Genomic DNA, 20,254 nt, shown 5'->3' with positions numbered 1-20,254 from the left:
CAGCCGTACTGAATACTGAACAGTTATGGAAGGTGTTTAAAGAAAAACTATTTGTTCTGCGCGAAACTTTCGTTCCCATTCGGATCTTGTCAACTAAACGCACTAGAGATAAACCATGATTTAACACTAGGCTGCGTACTCTACTGCGACGTATAAGGCGAATGTACAGGAAATTAAAAAAAATAATTATCTGGAAAGCAAGTGTGAGCTAAAAAGAATGAAACTTAATTTTCAAAGTCTAACTAAGGTAGCTAAGAATCGGTAGTACTCAGTCGGTAAGCAGTCGGTAGTACTTAACGGCTGTTCCTCCGAATATGTTCCCGTGACCTCAGGAGTTCCCCAGGGCTCAGTTCTGGGCCCTTTTTTGTTTCTGTTTTATATAAATACTATTACTATTGGCATCAAATCTTTGTTCAGAATGTTCGTGGATGACTGTGTAGTTTACAGGACTATAGAGAATGAACGTGATTCAGAATACCTGCAGCATGATTTGAATATAATATCCTGGTGTGCCCATTCAGAAATGTCCTTGAATGTTAAAAAGTGTGTTCACGTCACCTTTACAAGGAAGTTCATACCAGTTGAATACCTATACCGTAAATAGCACTACTTTAAGCACGGCCAGGGAATATAAATATCTAGGAGTCTATTTAACGAGTAATTTGAGGTGGACTAGGCACGTTCACAACATCAAAGTTAAGGCTGCACGTGTTTTGGGGTTTTTTTAGACGAAATTTCAGCGAACTTTCATTTAACTTAAAAGAACAACTGTATTTCACTCATGTGCGCTCATTGTTAGAGTACGCATGCGTTTGCTGGGATCCGTATACCAATGAGCTGGCTGATACGCTTGAAAAAATACAGAATAGGGCAGTGCGATTCGTTCTAGGTAATTGGGATCGGCAACTTAGTATGAGAGAAAGCAAAATTAAACTTAAATGCGAAGACTTGAAATATCGTAGACGAAAGCTCAGGTTACATTTTTCCATAATATCTACCATTCTAAAACTGGAATCGATAAGGAGAAGTACATCCAAGAGCCGTCCTATATATCCCCAAGAAGGGACCACAGTCTCAAAGTAAATGAATTTTCCTTTAAAGGTGACGTCTGGCGCTATTCATGTTTTGTTAGATGTATAAGAGAGTGGAATGATCTTCCGCCTATGATTGTATCCATTGTGTCGAATGATGATTTTTACCACGTTTTGTGTAAGTAGTTTCTTTATTGGTCTCAAATATGATGCTTATATTATGTATCCCCTTGCTTTAATGCCTGCAAAGGCGAAGCAGGTATCAAATAAATAAAGAAGAAAGGGTCAGGTCCAGTTCCATCGCAGTCTGCCACAGTTTGCGTCCCTTGGGCGTATCGTGGGTGTACCCTCACACCCTATGTGGGGCGTTGAAATCCCCGACGACGACAAGGGGGTGCCCACCGGCCAGGCTGATGGCCCTCTTGAGGAGAGAGTTCGCCCTCACCCTGCGGTAGCTGGGGCTGCAGTAAACGTTGAGGATAAAGAGGCTGTTTCTTTTGAGGCCCTTTCTGGGTGGGTTCATGAGGATTTCAGTCATGACGTACTCGATGCCATCACCAACTGCGCCGAGGTCGCGAGAGAGGCAATTGTACCTTTTCTTGACTAGGGTAGCAACTCCCCTACCTCCTGAACGCCAGGATACTACCAGATAACCTGCGAGTTTGATAGGGGCACTAGTTGAAACTTCCTGAATAGCGATGATTTGGGGCTTAACTGTGAGAGTTCTTAAATATTGCTGCAGAAGCGGCTTCTTGTTGGGAAACCCTCCGCAGTTCCATTGCCAGATACTAAAGTTCTCGTCTATCACTATCCATGGCTAGGCTGAGAGGAGGCTTGAACGGCCCTGAGAATCGCGCCCTCCATCGGTGGTGCTAGTACATGATGTCGTGCTGCGACCTGCGAAGGAGCGGGGCTGGGTTCTCTCCTGGCATCGACCTCCTCTAATTTGCTTATCTGTTCACTGAGTGCACCTAAGCCCAATTTTGGGTGCGCTATAGCTTCCTGTACCTTTGCTAAGCTAGCCTGCATGCTGACGAAGGCATTCCTGAGTTCTGAGAGCAATTTTATAGCCTCGTCTTCCTCTCTGTCCTCTACCGCTCGACGCTTGGGCGCGCGAGCCGCGTGGGATGTCTCGGACGCATCCATGGCGACCAGGGCCAAAGCGGCTTCCGGCGAGGAGGGTGCAAGGGCGAGCTTCCTAATCTCCGCCATCTCCGCAGCTAGCCTGCGCATTTCTTGTTTAACCTGCGCGTTTTCATTCCTCAACAGCTCGTTACCTCGTTGCAACTCCTCGAGCTCGTGTGCGTGGAGCGAATCGCGAGGCGGGTCGTCACCTCTTGGACCCTCACGTCCCCCTCGAACCTTGTCGGCCCAGGAGAACGTGAACTTGCTTCTAAGGGCGGCGGGCGGGCGGGAGCGGGACCTTATCCCCCTCGACGTGTCGTGCCCCTGCCTGGAGCTGGAGCGGAGGCCGAGAACCGGAGCGTCCCCGGGAACAGGCCCGTCCTCTGGACCCACGGCGGGAGCCGGAACGTGCCCTGGAGGCGGAGTGGCCCCTGGATACGGAACGGACTCTCGAGCGGCCCCTGGAACTGGAGCGTCCTGTGCGCTGAGCCTCCGGAGTGGACGAAGCCTGGACGAGTTCCGCAGTGTCCGAGCGCCGCTGAGGGGACGGTGACGCGGCACCGGCCATCTTGGCGCGCTCACTGCGACGACGACGCACGATGTATGGGATCTTGAATCTTTGAGCACAGTCCTTATTAACCGTGAGATGCTGGCAACCACAGAGTTTACACTTGGGGGTACACTGATGCTGCTCACCGATACTAGGGGTACCACAGCCACGGTAAAGAGCGTCACCTGGATTGGGACACACGTCGGCGCGATGACCGAAACGGCCGCACGTATAGCACACGTCGATTTGCTTGCGGTATAGTGAGCACTGCATGAGTAACGGTCCATACCTGACAAAGTTCGGTAGACGATGCCCGTCGAACGTGACGATGACAGTACCGGTTTGAGCTATTCTCTTCGCTGCTAAGGCGAGTGGATTATTGGCGTTGACAACCTTGGCATCGATGTCGTCAGGGCCGTCTTGAAGAGGGATGTTGCGGATCACCCCCTTGCATGTGGAGTGCGGGGCCGTCTCATAGGCACTGAGCTCATATACCTTGCCCGAGATGAGCATCTGCCTCATCCGGACGTATAGGTTCGCATTCTCGCGCTTGGGAGTACTGGAAACCATAATATTTTGCTGTAGATTCGGGCATAGAGTATCTTGGCATAGATCTTCCTGACTGATGCCAGCGGCGGTGAGTATCGTGTCAGCCACCATAACAACGCCAATCTTGGAGATATTGAGTCCTCCTCGCGGCCTGATCACCAACTTGATATCATCTCGAGGAAGTGAGGGCATTCGTCCCGCTCGTATCACTTTGGATTTTAGCGCAGCACCACCTGATTTGCTACGGCGCGCTGCCGGCTGGGGCGATGGCGCATTTGTGTCAGCCGTGCGCGTTTTGGCGCTAACTCTTCTGGCCCCCGCGGACTGTCAGCCTTGATCTTGGGTAAGCTCTTTCGGGGAGATATCCTCCCCCGCCACTTGATACTCCATCTTGAGTAAGAAATGAAGCGTACCCCGCCTTCAAAGGGCCAGTACGCGGCGGGCAGGTGGTTCACGAGGCGAAAAGCTCGGTCTCAAAGCTCGGGCACGGGCAGGAGGCTCGTGGCCGAGGCGTGAGGCGCGTGGCCTCGGGGAGCAAAGCTTGGCAACCCTCCGTAGGCTTAGCTTGGCGGCCGCCGCCTTGCTGCTGTCAAAGCGTGTAAATCTGTGAAAAATGAACTCGCAGCGCTGCGGATGGTCTCTCTGAATGCCGCTTTTCGAGCTGCGTCGAATGATTCAGACGTTCTGGCGCTTCCAGGTTGCAGTCCGCAGGAAGTACACGTTGAATCGGGAGCTCATGTGGAACAAGTCCGCTGAGTTGGCCCCCTTGCGGTGGTTCAACCAGACTGGGGATTGACTGGGGATTGACTACCTCTTGCAAATGACTGGATACGGCGGAGAAGGACTGGTGATATGGTGCTGCTTGAGTGGGTAAGCGTTTGGTTTCGGCTGTAATATTTACCAAGCTTCAATTTCTCTGTGTTTGTAGATTTGAATCACTGGGGATCCTTTACTTGTATTCTGATTTGCGTGGGTATCGCAACAAGTATTGTGTGACAGCAGAGCCAAAGCTTAAAGCAGCGACCATGGTCCTATTGTGTTTGACGAGAGCTGACCTGTTGTGGTTGTGTTAAGAGGTTGGGGTAGACGTAGAGGAGGACTTGAAGGAAACAGAAATTCGCAACAACTAGGTAAACGAATTCTAAGCAAAAAACGGGGACAGGAAGCAGTTAGGCAAGAACAGGAATACATCAGGCAAAAACAGGAAGAAGCTAGGTAGAAAGTGAAAAGACTTTCGCAGGAAGAAAGCCTAACAGAAGTAACGAGGCAGTACGCTGCTGCATTGAACAAAGATTCAAGGTTTGGAGCAGGAAATCGAACGTGGACAACAGCGGCTTGAGAAATCTGTAGGCTGGACGCAGCGAAAGTGGGAGGAAGTTTATAGCAGATTTTGGTCGAAAGCCGAGAGAAGGAGTAGCACATGCGAGATTAGCAGCACGTTCATAGGTGAACTCAAAGTGCTAGCAGCTAACGATGCCTTAGTGGCAACAGAGGCCGTTAAAGGCCGTAGTGAGAGCGATGAGGTGCTGTGCCAACAGAGCACTGTAGAGAAAGCTAGGCCAGCTGCGAATGAATTGGCACAGTCACCGTGCGTGTGCGTCGCATGTAAGGTTAACGAGGTTGTTAACAAAGAACAAAGTACTGTTGACCCGACAGACAGGAGCACCCATGTTGAGTCAGATTTGCGTGCCGAAGCGCAGTGCCAGCTGGACGATGCAGTTGAGGGCAGTTCACAGGATTGCGAGCTGCGTAGCTCCAGGGAAGACAATTGCATTGTTCAGGGATCGGTGCAGCTGGCCGCCAGTCTGGGTAGCCAAGAGAGGGATGATTTAGTTATTAATCATTCGGACTGTGCGGGTGAGACAGCGATCGAGACCGATGAGCTGCGTGCCGATGCACAGCGTGAGCTGGGCAATGCAGTAGAGGGCGGTTCGCAGGAATGCGAGTTGCATAGCGCTAGTAAAGACTGCTGCATTGTTCCAGAGTTGGTTGAGCTGTCGGCCAGTCGAGGCAAGGAGAGAGTTGATATAAATGAAAATCACTGACTGTGCGGGGTAGGAGAGCGATCCGGGCCGACGAGATGTGTACCGGCCAGCTTGTGGCGCGAGAAGGCGGCATGAAAGGGAGTTCGAGGAAAAAGTGCCGTAGGAAGAAGCACGGTAATGATGGGAACGCGGTGAATAATGTAGCGCAACCAAAGACGGCGACAGACGCAAAAAGCCGGGGCGCGAGGAAAACAAAGGTGCGGTCGTCGTTGACGACGTTGGCGCATCAAGCACGTTCGATCCACCGGTCAAAAAGAGACCCAGAAGCATGTGATGCGCGGACAAAGGGCACGGGGCAGTTATGTTCCTCGTCGTTTCGTCGTTCTTTTCGGTGAGCAGCATGTAGTGCGAAGGATGGCAAGGTGACAAGACGAGACGAGGTGGTAGGGAGTCGCGACGCGTTCAGTCGAGTTTATTATGAAAGCCTGGCGCCAGGACGCAAATTGGCAAGACACTGATACGTCTCGAAGGAGTCGATAGGGTGTCGGTCCCTTTGTTGTTCCTGGGTAGCCAGTACAGCTTTCGAACCGCGACTACCTCGAGTACGGCTCAAAAGTATGAGCCCGTCATAAACCTTTAGCACGGGAGAGCAAGACAGCTTCCGTAGAAGTAAAACGTGTTGTTTTGTTTTATTTTTGAGCATTTGAAGTTTCTTTTAATATGTAAGGTATGAGCTCTGTTTGTTTTGTCTGAGAAGCTCCGAGATTTGAAAGATACGTTTTATGTAAACACTTAGTTTCGCGAGGTGTTAATTAATGAATAGTAGGTTTTCTTTTTTTGTGAGTAACCTGAAGGTCAAAGTTATCGATGAGAGGCCTATGGTAACGCGCGTGAGTATTAGTTAACTTTATTTTTAGAAGAGTTTTCGATGTTTCTAAGTTGAAGCGCGTAGGTTTTCAGTAAGTGCATAATTTGCACGGAAAAGCGTTCTTAGTTCCATTAGCACGTACGTGTCCTGTGCGGACGGAAGGAAGCAAAACGTTTCATTTCATTCAATATACCCTCAAGATTACAAGGTATTACAGAGGGGAGTGGGGTAAAAAAAAGCTACAAAACAAAAAAAACACGAAGGCAGCAAGTGACGTAGTAATAGACATGTGAAGCCCGAAGCGATGGTGTCGATTATGGCCGTACGGAATTGTGCGTGATCTTCAATAGCAATCAACGCGCCAGGAAGGTGGTTCCATTCTTCACACATCCTAGGAATAAAAGGCTAATGACAAGCTCTACTGCGCAACTGCAAAACTCCAACTTTGTGATGATGATCAATGCGAGGAGATATGTAGGTTAGGGATGAAATAAGATTATCACGCAGATATAAATTATGGAAGTATATTTTATGAAACAGAACCAGGCGAGAGCATTTGCTGCAAATCATATTGACCGCAAAAAAGACGGGGACATAGGAAGAAAACACATAAACAGCACAGGCGGTTTTTTTAGGCATTTTACCGCCTGTGCTGTTTATGTGTTTTCTTCCTATGTCCCCGTCTTTTTTGCGGTCAATATGATTTGCAGTAAATACCAACTAGGCCAAACTGAAGTTCTTCTGAGAGCATTTGCGACGAGCAGAAAGCGGTGGAAATCGGAGGATGTTATCATACAAGTTACGCTAGCCATGAGGTTATAAATGCACAAGATGAAACGCGAGGTATTATTTTGAACACGTTCAAGAGACTGGGTTAGTGTCTCAGTATATGGGTCCCAAATTGATGAAGCGTATTTCATTTTACTCCTAATAAATGTCGATTATGACTGGGTTGCTCGTGTGTCTTGAGGGCGGCCACGTTCTGACTTCTCTAGTAAGCGTGCGTGGAACTAGTTATAGAAGACGCATTTTTGAAGGGTTCTGCGGAATGCGTAAGTTACGCAAGTTTAGTTGGTCGTTTAAGGTACGTGTCCCGTATGGACGAGAGGAAGAAATGTGTGTAAGCGTAATGAAAAATTTGTGTACGACGCACGTACGCGATCTGAATAGGGACCACAAAGCTAGCGCAATTGTGATTACGTACCTGGGGAGTTCACCAGACTGTTCAGTGGCAACAGTACGTGCGATAAGTACGCCACTGTGACAGTGTAAGAACAGGCTGTTCGTGAAGTTAGGCTGCTTAAGTTATGTTCGGGTATTGGTGGTCGAGAGCCTTCGGTATATTTCTGCGTAAACCTTTACTCTTGTGCAGTGTGACGGTCAGGTTTGGTTGAACTCAGGGGGAACGTGAACGCCCGTTTTGGCGGCACAAAATTTTGGGGCCAAAATTTGAGGTTCCCAGTTGAGCGGCTTGCATCGAAATTTTGATAGGAAGCCTGGTGGGTTAACAGCTGATTCCGGGAGTTTGCACGCTGAGTGGTATTGCCGGGATCGACTCTTCTGTGCCGGTTGTTGTGAGATGGTTCAAGGAATTCCAAGTGCGCAGGGCTTACAGGGAGCAAAACCAGATTCTTGCTCGCCAGCCATTCTCTTCCTGCCCAGCGGTTGTCAGCACTGGCCAGTCGAGATTTTCCGGGCCATGGAGGAGCTGTTCCGATCGGCCTGCGATATTGACCGGCGAACCTTTCGCTGCCCGTTGCAGTAGTTTCGAACGTTCTGCGGGGGTGGCGTCCTTCAGAGAACCGGCGACGACAGCTAGGTTAACCGACCATGCACCTCCTTCGGAGAACTGGAGACCACAGCAAAGTTAATCAACCATGCGCCTCCTTCGTCGAGTCGACGGCGCCTGCAAGTCATGTTTGGCGGACCGTGTATTGTTACGTGGTTCGCTGTCGCCTTCATGGTCTATTTGTAGCAGGAGCGCTTCTCGGAAAAGGGTGTTTTTCGGTGCGTTTTCGCGGGCCCCAGAATTCGTCACAGTCTGCTGACAGTCACGGCGGCTACCGGAGAAGTCAGCTCTGGAATTAAGAGGCGCCGGCTGGGGTCAAGCGTGACAATCTGGCTACGAGGACCCGCTCAACTCGATGGGTTCTGGGAATCCAAAGTGCGTATGTGAGTGTGTGAGCCCTCCCCCTCAAAGGCGGGTCGACTACGCCTCCAACGACTGTGGACGGTCCGATTGGACGAAGGTTGGACAGCAGTTTTCCCTCACCTAGGGATCTAGGGAGGACTGAGGGTTTTTAAGCAGCTGTGTGCTCGACAAGCGGTGTGCTTGGAGTTTGTGCTCAGTGTGCTGTGTGGTGTGCGCTTCGTGGTGGGAGCTTCGTGCTCCTTTTTGCAGTCATGCTAGGCTGTTGAAATGTATCTCCGGTTTTAATCTAAATATTGTAATTAAACCCTGTACTCCTAGTTCTCGATGAGATCAAGTTCCTCCCTACAACCACGTCCCAAGCGTGAGGGAGTTGGACGACGGCATGGGCCAGCTACCACATAGTTCATGCCCGACTACAACCCTTACAACTGGTTGCCAGCGATGGGAAGTTCCTCCCTTCAACTACGTCTAAACCGTACAACTGGTCGCCAGTGGTGAGATCGTCCTACAACTCTTAAAGCACTCGTAGAATATTGTGTGAACCACACCGTGCTATTGTCGTTTGCGATTCAGCTTCGATTGTATTTTGGCCCCTTTTATCCCACGTGACTGGTATTTCATGGTCTTAAGAGGAATTTTGTGTCCAATATGAGACGGCCGAATTCGATTTTCTTCGGCGCATCGGAATGCTAGCAATATCTTCCGCTGCTTCTAAAGCTTTGTCCTTGTTAGAGTTTCTGTAGTTGATGATTGGATACCGCATATACTATGTATAACTCACTAGAGGATACCGCGCTAGTGAGTCGTGAATCCCCTTGGCGTAAAATATCCTGTTACTCCAAGTAGTTGCTACTTTTTGCTGTTTGTGAGTCGTGCCGGTCTCCGCGCTGCGCAGCCTCGAACTCGGCAGACGCAGAGTTCGTGTGCACGAACTCGGCGTCAACCGAGTTCGAGGCTACGCATACATGACATGCGCGTGTTTCATGTGTACGCACGGAGTTTCTGAAACGCTCGCACGGTTTTTTCGATTTGTGCGCTGTTCGTGCACTCGTGCAGCAGGACATACGCTGTTCTTGGCCCTTGTGCAACAAATTTTCCAAGCGTACGTCCAACGGAGGAACCTCTTAGGCATTTAGGGATGTCGGTTCAAGTAAGTTGATGGGTAAAAATACATAGCACTTGCTGCTTAGAGTTCATGTAATATTGCCATGTAATGTCGCAGAGAGCTCTCTACATGCCAGTTACGCGCACTCTCGTTAGTGCGCTGGTTTCTGTCTTGGAGAGCATGCTCTGCCTTCTCTCGCCGATTGTTGCTGGCATACGTGGCAAGCAACTGTCTCAGAAATTCTTCCCATGAAGGTAGCGCCCCTTCATGATTGACGTGCCGTGTCCTCGCTGACTCTTCTAACGCGAAGTACACGTTGCGAGGCTTCTTTGCCTTGTCCCAGCCATTTAAATCTGCGACTCTCTCGAAGTGTTCTCACCAGTCTTCCACATCTTCGAACGTATCGCCGTGGAAGGATTCGGGCGTGCGTGGTGGGTACGCGATAAGCTGAGACGATGCCACTGAGCTGGTCACGATTGCACCGTCGCTGCACTTGTTGCCTGCACTTGTTGCCTGCACTGCTGCAGCTACAGGGAGTCCGAACTCGGGCGGGTCTCCGAGAAGTCAGCTGCTTGTGCGCTGGTGTACTGGAGTCAGTTCTCTGGATTCCAATAGCTGAGGGTCGGTACTCCGCTCTCTTACGAACTGGGGTCTCAAAATCATACCCCGCACCTAGCACTGTAGCACTCTTCAGTGAAGCACACTAAACAAACTCGTTCATTGTGGGCGAACTTGTGCACGGAAACTCAAGCCTAAAGCATTTTCACGCAATTTGCAAGCAGAGTTAACAGGAGCCTATCAACAGTGAACCGCGTCTCCACAACGAACACACTTTCACGCGCCCTGAAGACCAGGAGCGACGCCGTGACTTCTCATTGGACGGGGGTACTCGGGCGCTGCCATGTGCGCGTGCACGAGGGACACGCGCTGTCTCGCCATCCGCGAGCCATTACTGGGGCTCTTCTAATGACGATGCGATGAGTAATGCCTAGGGGCTTTAGCGATGAGGCGCTTGGAAGGGTACCTCACGAGTGTGCTTGTAACTGGCATGTGGATAGCTGTCTGCGGCAATATGGGTTACTTGCAAAGCAATTTTAGCCTTTTATTGCGGAATCAATTTGTGCATGATTAATTGCATAATTTGTCCCTACCTGGAGGTCTTAGTTGAAAATGTGATTACAAGGCGACAGTGTGCCAATAAATGCAGCAATATCGGACTAACGCGTGGTAACTTAGCGTGGTGTCTTGAATGGTAGTAAGCAGATGACAGGTGACATAAAAACCACTGGCATCAATACAGTGTCCCCTGGTAAAAGGGCGGGAGAATACGTGGATATACATCGGGGCATCTTCCCTCACCTGCTTTTAAGGACGTCCTCCAAATCATTACAAAAATGCAAGCAATCATATTGCTAGCACATGAAGGGCGAGTGAACGAAATTTACATTGTCATTACATAGTTAAAATGCTTACTATACTTAATGTGGAATCTACATAGTATGTGCCCATTTCATTGAGCAGCTTGTTTAAAACAATTTGCGCAATACATTTTTATAGTTACCATTGGTTATATTCATTTTTATGACCTGGATACAGTGTTGTAGTTGCATATTTTGTGCTCATGCCACTTTCGTGAGTCATAAATTTAGCATATCTTTCACATTGTAGCTTAAGTGCGCTGCTATATGTTTCATTAGAAGCTGCAAAAGATGAGTGTGAGGCCTGCCCACTTATCTGGCAAGCACACCGAGTGGGAACACTTAAAGTTCAGTGCTACCAAGTGAAGAGTGAGCGCATACATGTATCAGAGATGGTATGTGGGCAAGTCGTCCTGGTGCATTCAAAACATTTCAACTACCGGCGTAGTGCAAAATGTCGCGTCCACTTCGACGAAATGGAGCACCAGTGCAAATACCTGGATCGTACCTGTCCAGGGCAGCAAGTTATTCGTCATCTTGCTGCGAATATAAGTCTTCAATTTTCTTAGGCACGAAAACTTGCGCTCACAAGATGATGACGATGTCGGTATCGTGACGGCGATAACACCTAGCTTGCGCAGTTCGTGGAAAGCTAGTTTATATTCACCCAAGACAGTCACAAATTGCAGCGGTGTCTCTATCTTGCACTTCCTTTCGGCTTTGATGCGATGAAGTTTCGTTACCAGCTTGCACTTCAACGCTTTCGATGTCGCATGCATAGTGCTTGCCGAAACACTTGAATAAGGAGATGTCCATAATATTCTCACGTCGGGGGTGGAGGGTGCTAACTCTGCAGAATACATAATTATTATCCGTAACCGCCAAGTCAGCTCCGCAATCAGGTGGTCCAAAATGGGTAGAAAAACCTTGACTCTGAATGTTTCCTTTGAATCTGGAGACTCTTCTCCAACCGACCGTCCTTCGCTCAATACATACCGTTCTAAATGAAGCGGAATGCGCGTCATTCTCTGCTTTTCTCTTTGGGACACCCAGTTCTCCTCCGAAATACTGCATGTTTGCACCCAGACAGCGTCGAATGCGTTCTGTGAATTTCTCATTTCGGAGAACTCGTCAATGACTGTGCGTGCCATGAGGCATATGCCTAATATTGCAGTCTCTACTTTGAAACAGGTTCGAAAGAACCCTAAGGGAGGTCAGCACTTTGGTAAACAGGCGTAAAGCGACCCTGAAACGATTTTGACGATTTTCTACAAACGTACTGAGTTGTTGGAGTAGGTCCTTCTGATCATTAATTGACACATCTAAGTGCTCCGCGTAAAGCGTATAATTTATTATAAGGTTCTAAAAATGCACATCACTGCCAATCACAGCACACTGCTCGGAATTTTAAGCCGCCCCTACCCATATGACCGAAATCACCCATATGACGTCAGTGGGGCGAGCTATCCGATTGGCTGACCAGGGCGCGTGATCGATCATTTTTCCAACTTTATGGTAAACAAATGATGTTCGTAATAGTTGGACTGTTAGTTAATTTGTTTTTATAAAAGGAAAGTAACATAAAAAGAATGCACAAAAACAATTTTTCAGTACACTTAAGCACTTCCGGCACACAGCAAGTGTCGTCTGCTTGTGTTACATGTGCTCCGTCTTTGACGAGAGCTCAGTGTCGGTTTGTCTTTTCGCGAGAGCTATGATTCGACTTTGTTGCTTTGTGGACTACAAACGTAGCGACTGGCAATATGTCAAGCTGCGACATCGTGTCCCTCTGCAAGCCGGTAGACGAGCGGACTGCCGCTATCCGATCGGCGCCAGGATTTGTGCGATTGCGGCCGTCACTTTACAACGGAAGATTACTAACGCAAGAGCGTTTCGCGAGTCCGGTATTAGGGTAAACGCAAGCGCAAGGGGACAGGGCCCAACCATGTCCCCTTGCGTGTCGTTTCAGGAGATGAACAGAAGCGCAAATGTGAATGGTCTGCGTGGTGTAGCTACCTGGTGGCATAGAGCTCAACCACACACACAGTAGCAGTAACAAAATGTATTCTTCTTTGCTGCTGGTGTAAATTTTTCGCAGGAGTGTAATCGTTAACACGTTGTTTCTGTATGTGTTTAAAATGTTTTACACTTGGTTAGAGCAATATTAGCTCTTTCTTTGGCTGGTTAAGCTCTGCGCAAACGGGTGGCTGGACCGCGGAGACCGATCAGGCAGCTCACGTACGTGTACACTAAAGTTCCTTCATCAGCTTGAGTTTATGTCTCAACCGTTCCGTCGAAATATTCAGGTAGTGTGTTATTACCGGAATACCAGACACGTTCGGCGCTACGACAAAATGCTCGCAAAGCACGCTGCTTCGATAGCTCTCGCTTGGGGTTGACGGCCAAGAGGCTAGCGGAGAGGTTTCTCGCGGGCGGGGGCGGGTTCCAAAACAAACGGAAGTGGACGATGTGACCTCGCATCGTGACGCAGAACCAGTGAAGGCGGAGCTTAGCTCCGATCGCTCGGCGAACGCGTTGAGGGGGAAAAGCATCGCTAGGGAGGAGGGTAACTATTAATCGCCTGTAGCTCCATTAATACGTAACGCTTCACTTAAATTGAGGTGCAAATGTTCTACTTAAGCTGTACCCTACGCCTCTACAAAATTTGCCCGAACCGTTTCAGGGACCCTTTAAGTGGAAGAGAAACGAGGAGTTCATTCCACGTTACGCGCCTGCTGTTTTTAGCGATGACTTCGGCGAGACATACAAAGTTAATAGGAAAACTTTTCATTGCCGCTGTGCAAGCCGCCATCTGGCAGGCCCATCGTGTATCGCCGAGACACTGCAGCTCTATCACTGGCAAGGACAACCTCTTGTGCACATTTACGTACAGAGAGTGAATTGCAGATCCACTCAGTAAAGCCTAGAGGCATTCTAAAAGAGAAAGAAAATCCCTCACCAGTTTTATCACCTTACAGACATCCACGATGACAGGATTGAGGCGGTGTTCACGCAGTAGACGTGCACTGCCTGCGGCATTTCCTGCCTCAACAGCGCCTGGACACAGCTTGAGGTACCACTCATAACACTCGCACCATCAAATGTCTGGGCGCTGCACAGCTCAGTATCTATGCCGCAGCGATTCAATGTTTCCCTTACATAGCCCAGGGACGACTTTGCATCCAAGTGCTCAGCGTTGCGGAATCCAAGAAACCACTCAAAGACAGCCCCACTAACAATTACCTTACTACAACTGATAATTGTTCCTTCTTGCTTAGGTCCTTGGTTTCGTCGACAATAAGTGCAAAGCACTTGGAGCTATTCATGTTTTCCTTTATACTTGTTAATGTGACGTGTCTGTGAATTTCGAGGATCTGGTCCTGTATCGAATGATGAACATACCTCGCGTTCGCTGCCGCACCATTCAGCTTCTTTGCGACAATATCATCATATTTGCCGAACAAGTTTCCCTTGTTTTCACCTGCGGCACTTTCATCGTGGCCCGTCTGAGCGATTCCCCGAACGGCAGTGAATGGCAATATACCTGCCACTCTTGCTATACAGAGGCGATTATCCTGCACCTCCCTGGAGTGCGCGTCACTGAGATGTGTTGCAACTGACTTACTCTGTCCTCCGAACTTCATCAGGGTGTAGGAAACTCAAGATGTCTGGCCAGACTTATGCGCGAGTGAGTTTTCGTGCTTTCTGAAACCAGCACCTTTTTCTAGGGCTTTTTTACAGTTACTGTTTCAACCGTTGACAAATGCAGATTTCTCATTGGCACCAGTAGAAGACGTTTCTGCAAGGGTAACAGAAAGCTGCGTCAGCCTGCGCACTGTACTCCAACCAAGGAAATAGGCGGTATGCAGTACCAGTCAGAGTGGAAGCTTCTGTTCAATTTGCCGTACTTATTAGATGGAAATGGGTTCAGTATTGGTGTGGGTGACTCTGTCTTAAATTTCGAAATGTCCAACTGGCCTGCATGGTCGACATCTACATCCAGGCGGTGAATTCGGTCGCAGAACCAGGCTCATCCCTTGCTGCACACCATGCGGACAGCTCGTCGCTCTCACTGTCCATTTGCACCGACGAGCACAGACAAGCGTCGTCAGGGGTGATGCTGTACACAGTCTCAAGTGGAATCAAAACGGAGTGCTGTGAAGGATTTTCTTGTTCATGGCGCGTATTAGAATTTACCATTGTTGAAGCAGAAAGCTCGGTGTAGATGCATTGTTGCGTGGCCCGCTCGCTTGCATTCGAAAAAGTCGGCAATGGACCTTTTTTTGTGACATCCCGAGGCAACCCAAAGGTCCTGCTGCGTCGACCACACGTCGGAGCCTCTTTCGGTGGCGAGACGTGCTGGCGTTTCCTCTTGCGACACGAGCGCTGCTTGCGAGCGGGCACACGAACTGGCTGTAGTGGTTGGTACCTCCACTACAGTGAAATAGAAGGGGCTAGTCACAATGAGCGGAACAACTGCGCCGCATCGTGAATGGTGCGCCCAGGAGCGATCTTAGCAAGGCGCTGTCGTCGCTCCCTACTGAAGCTGCCGTTACGTCCCGATACGGCGAAGAGCATTTCTAGACGTTTACCAGAGGCAACCCACCCCATTCATCACCTATGTATCGTCTATGCAAAAGTCAACGCAGCTTTGACGCCGACAGTTGCGGGTCAAGAAAAGACCCCCCACCTGTAAATGAACTAATGGATAAAAGAGGCCCAAGTCGACGCCTACCGAAGAACGGCGCCGACCTTGGATTCCCATGTTGCTATATCAGATTCATCAGATGTATGATCAGATTCCCTACAGTCTGGTCGCCTAAGACGAAGGCATAAAAAGCGGAGACCTTTCGCTGAGCGGCTGATGTGTCCTGATGTGAACACAGAGGTTTAATTAATATGCTCCCACGTGGAGTGGGCTTCCGTAGCTGGAGCCAGTGTACATAATGTATATAAACCCTTTTAAGGCGAAGCTTTCTTTGCCTCTACCTTCAACTTTCTCACTGCTGCTGCTGTTGCTGTCTGGCACACCGTGTCGGGAGGTGGTTCAGAGCGCGCGTATACATAACAGGAGTGTGGCAGAGAGGAAAGGCAACGAGATAAACTCGTTTCGACCTTTGCACCGTGCCAAATGTGCACAATGCCCTCTGGAGCTCCCTAGGTGTCACCACACTATTATAGCCTCTTGACAGCTGTAATTACCCGTGACCCCCCGCAAAAGCATCGCAGAAACTGCAGCGCTTACCTTTCTACTAACGTGCAAGTCCAGAGGGTAGCTAGATAGAATGGTAGAAAGGAGGGGGGAGAGGAAGCAGAGAGATAGGGTAGAGCAGACGCTGTCGCCAAACGAGTAACAGCCTTGCCACTCTTAGCTCGCGGTTCCCATTCAACGGGATGCGAGAGGGGGATAGGGAAAAGGTGACGTGAGAAGGCAACAAAACGCTTGCAGACACGACACCGGTTGTAAGGAGCCGTGATAAATTTAAGTACAAGGTACGGTAGGATACGTTTCTGCTATTTCTGAAAAATAAACACCGTGCAAATATGTCAAGCGGGCATCTTAGGCAGGGCGTGCAGAAAAAGAGCCGCAGTAATTAAGGCACAGCGCAGGGTCTAGGCGACACCACGGAACCATCAGCACGTCAAATCAACACTTCTGTGCCCACCGGTAGCTTTGCGGCTATGTCATTACTCAAGGTCGCGGATTTGATCTCGAGCGCGGCAGCTACATTTCGACGGGGGCGGAATAAAAGAACACTCGCGCACTTAGACTTAGGGACACGGTAAAGGACACCATGGTGTCAAAATTAACCCGGAGTCCATCACTACGGCGCGCCTCATAATTCGATTGTGGTTTTGGCACGTACAGGTCCGTAATTCAATTTAAAGTTTAATACTTCTGCCACGATATGCGATGTGCCATGCGAGACAATGACAATACTCAACCCTCTCAGAGGTTATAAAGTATGGCGAACAACAATGCCTCAATCAAACACCTCTCCCTGTGTGTTCTGTGCACTGCGCAAACAAACAGCAGGGACGCATGAGAGGTAACGTTCAAGGTCAACTCGGCACTCTCGCATTGGACTGAGCGTCGAAGAAATGAAACATTCGCCGTCAACGTCACCGTTAATTATCGTCAATCAAAGCGAACAGCACAGAAAGCTTCGCTTAAATAGATTCCCACAGTGCGTGGGATCTGCATAATTTTTCCTTCATTCCTACCGCCGGACGTACTCGCCGATTGCCTTGGTGGATACCTGGCTCAAACTCCACTTGGAGCCGCATCACTAGCCGAGTGCTACGAACAGGCAATCGGGTTCGCGGAGCGGATGGTTGCGTGCAAGTGGTGGTGTCCTGCAAGGGCTTACCGGGTCTTTTTTAGATTAGGCAATGTTGTCCCGATGGATTTCTGTGAGAAAAGCTGCGGCTTGGTTTGTCAACTCGTTTGACCCCACTTGCAATGTTGTGGCCGAGGCTATTACTTCCGAGGCACGAACTTGCCGGTCCACGCAAGCACACCTAAGAAGTGTAGCCCATTTTTAAACATATTTATAACCATTTGAACCATATCATATTGCGACAGTTCGCGCTGTATTTAGAGCACCTATTCTATCACAAGCGTGAGTGTGATTGCTTGTGATCAGAAATTTTCTATAATAAATTGTTATGCTTAAATAAGGCCGTCCTTTGTAAGCGGTGCTGCTCTCATACATCTGCCTCCAAATTATAAGACACCAAAATTGACATTTTGTTTCATTCCGTCTGTCTTGGGTCAGCTTTTCGGCACTCTCTCTTGGGGAGAGGGGGGAGGCAAAAGGGGGGCAGGCGGATATTTGGGGGGGGGCGCGGCCGCCCCTCCATGCCTCCCCCGCCCTCCACCCCCCCCCCCCCCCCCCGGCGCCGCTCCTGGTGAGCGACGTGGACAACATGTGATGACGAGAAACGAAATAAACGGCTCGGGAAATGACTCAGATTTTTCAGAAAGGCACAGTGCGAGTCGCATGCAGTGGTGCCGAAAAAGGTTCCCGTATTCATTGCACGCGGTGGATACGCGGGGGATGGGGAGCAGGCAGTGAAGTAGCACCTCCATAGCGATGGCCCTGCTGATTCAGGAAGCGCTCCGTCGCTTACGGATTAGCCACACAGTAGGTTTTGGCACACAGTAGGCACACAGTAGGTTTTGGCAAAGTCAGCCACAACTTGCACTCGCAGTGTCTCGCATGCTGTTGACAAGCGAACAATGCAGCCGTAAGTGCAATGACCACAGAGGCTGTAGGCTGCAAACTCAGTAGGCATTAGCACTTTAAGAGGGCGGCAGCCCCCACCCCCGCACAACTGGACACAAATAAAATCTGACAATACACTTTTGTAGAAAACAAGCTGCCAGAGCGAAGTTCTAAAGCAGCAAAGAAATTAAAACTAGATTTGAGTGCAATGCAAACTGATAGACAACCAGCAAAAGTACTGAAGCCAGCATGATCAACGTTGGCCATTTTGGCCCGTTATATTTTGTGAACAAAGCAAATGAGGAAACATATTATTGCACCCACGTTTTTCCCGCCGTAGGCAGACTTCCATTCAAATTTTTTCCGAAAATTGGAACCGGAGTTTATATCATTTTTCGTAAATGATTTTTTGAAAAATTCATATAACTGTTCTTTTTCTTGTTTCATGCAGGAAGATATGTTGCATCAATGTTGTAAAGATAATGTTCAGTGTTCACACTTTTTTCAAGTTTCTGTGTGAAATAGAAAACGCGCCAAGACGCATCAGTTACAATGTTTTCTTGGGGGGGGGGGGGGGCGGGGGGGGCATGTTTGGAATTTTTGCATATTATTTTCGTTTCTGGACAGCATAAAAAAAACGCATGGAACTAATTTACTGTGAAGCGTATTAAAATGAGCAGAAATGTTGTTCAACACGTTTTTAGCTTGCATTTAATTGTGCCGTGAAATTCGAAAATATTGTGGCAAACGACAGGAGGACGCTCGTGCCGCCACCTTCGAATATTTTTTTCGCTTGCTGGAAACACTTTTCAGGAACAAAATTGTCTGCTCCGTGCAGTTTGAATATTCCTACATGACAAAAAAAAAACCAGACAAGACAAAGATATCAAGCGGACATGCGTGGTTGATCTCGTGAAATCACCCTCCTACCATTTCGACTTGCAGGAGGCAGTCGAAATGGGCAGGTCAACAAGACTAGTCCAAAATTAAAGTTAGTCAAGATGTCCACAGGTTCACAGAATCTGCTCTTCTGATCATGCAGGGCTGCAAGGAAGGTTCCTAATAAGCAAATTAATATCGTTTAATTAATAGCGGTTGATCACACATTTACAAGCTGCATTTACAGTGGCACCGCATGCAACTATGCTGAAAAGTGTGTGCCCCGACATTACCTGAGACTTTTTCTTGGTTCGAAACCCTCTTTCGGCGAGCTAGGTGCCATGCTGATATGAAGAACACCGAGTTGCAGCACAAACGGCACAAACCCAACTACCCTACAGTGGAACATCCACTGTAGAGAAATATAACCAATGTGCGACAACAGTGAATGGAGAACCAATGGTACCGGCTATGATAATGGTCGTGCTATAGAAATCTAGGATGATGATGATGATGACGACTACAACAGCAGCTTGCTTTACGCACTGATTTAAGTTTTCCTCCCGAGGCAGCATCGATGTAAGGAGGCTTTCGGTCTTATGCTTCGTTTTATTTAAGCACTGTTTGTTCGTTACAAAAATGCAAGATACAGGTAGTACATTATACAGGAGAGGGTCCCAAAATCAAAGATTGCACCGGGACCCCGAACAGGAAATCCCAGGAATTAATACATTAGAAGCAACGTAACAGGTATTGCTGAATATAAATAAACAACAAAATCTATCCAGACAGTAACAAGAGCTCTGAAAGATGATCATCTAGTAGTTAAAAACAAAAGCAACAAAACTTCTCGAATAACAGTGCAACTACTACACATTATACATCATACAACTGGGTATAAATGAATATATCTCAATTTATTGTAAATGCTCTAGTGATTATTTAAAAGATGAGGATGATGATCATTTTAAAGAGCTTGCTAAGTTATTCCAATGTATTATTGCTGTGCATGCTGAAGTCATTTGTCCACAATTAGTGTGAGCTCTGGGGAGCAAAAACATTGTTTATAGCAAATTTTGCACAATTATTGCTTTTGAGCATGTCAGTATAAATAAAGTTATACTGTAGCTGACTTGTTACTAACTTATAGAAAAGAAGAAGCAGGTTAAGCCAATAATAATAATATTTGGGGTTTTACGTGCCAAAACCACTTTCTGATTATGAGGCACGCCGTAGTGGAGGACTCCGGAAATTTTGACCACCTGGGGTTCTTTAACGTGCACCTAAATCTAAGCACACGGGTGTTTTCGCATTTCGCCCCCATCGAAATGCGGCCGCCGTGGCCGGGATTCGATCCCGCGAC

At 48.5% G+C, this 20,254-nt stretch overlaps 1 long non-coding RNA gene across 1 annotated transcript in view; it reads left to right on the top strand.

Annotated features, from left to right (window-relative positions):
• The first annotated feature begins 3,959 nt into the window (after window positions 1-3,959).
• LOC139054485 (uncharacterized) overlaps window positions 3,960-20,254 on the top strand; it is a 119,655-nt gene continuing 103,360 nt past the window's right edge. Inside the window, exon 1 of the long non-coding RNA XR_011511281.1 lies at window positions 3,960-4,125. This is a non-coding gene — a long non-coding RNA (uncharacterized lncRNA). The remainder of the gene's footprint in view (window positions 4,126-20,254) is intronic.

This window comes from Dermacentor albipictus, chromosome 1, assembly GCF_038994185.2.
Source record: "Dermacentor albipictus isolate Rhodes 1998 colony chromosome 1, USDA_Dalb.pri_finalv2, whole genome shotgun sequence".
Classification (NCBI taxonomy): Eukaryota; Metazoa; Arthropoda; class Arachnida; order Ixodida; family Ixodidae; genus Dermacentor; species Dermacentor albipictus.
The sequence above is the reverse complement of the archived record's forward strand: the minus strand, read 5'-3'. Positions and strand labels throughout refer to the sequence as shown.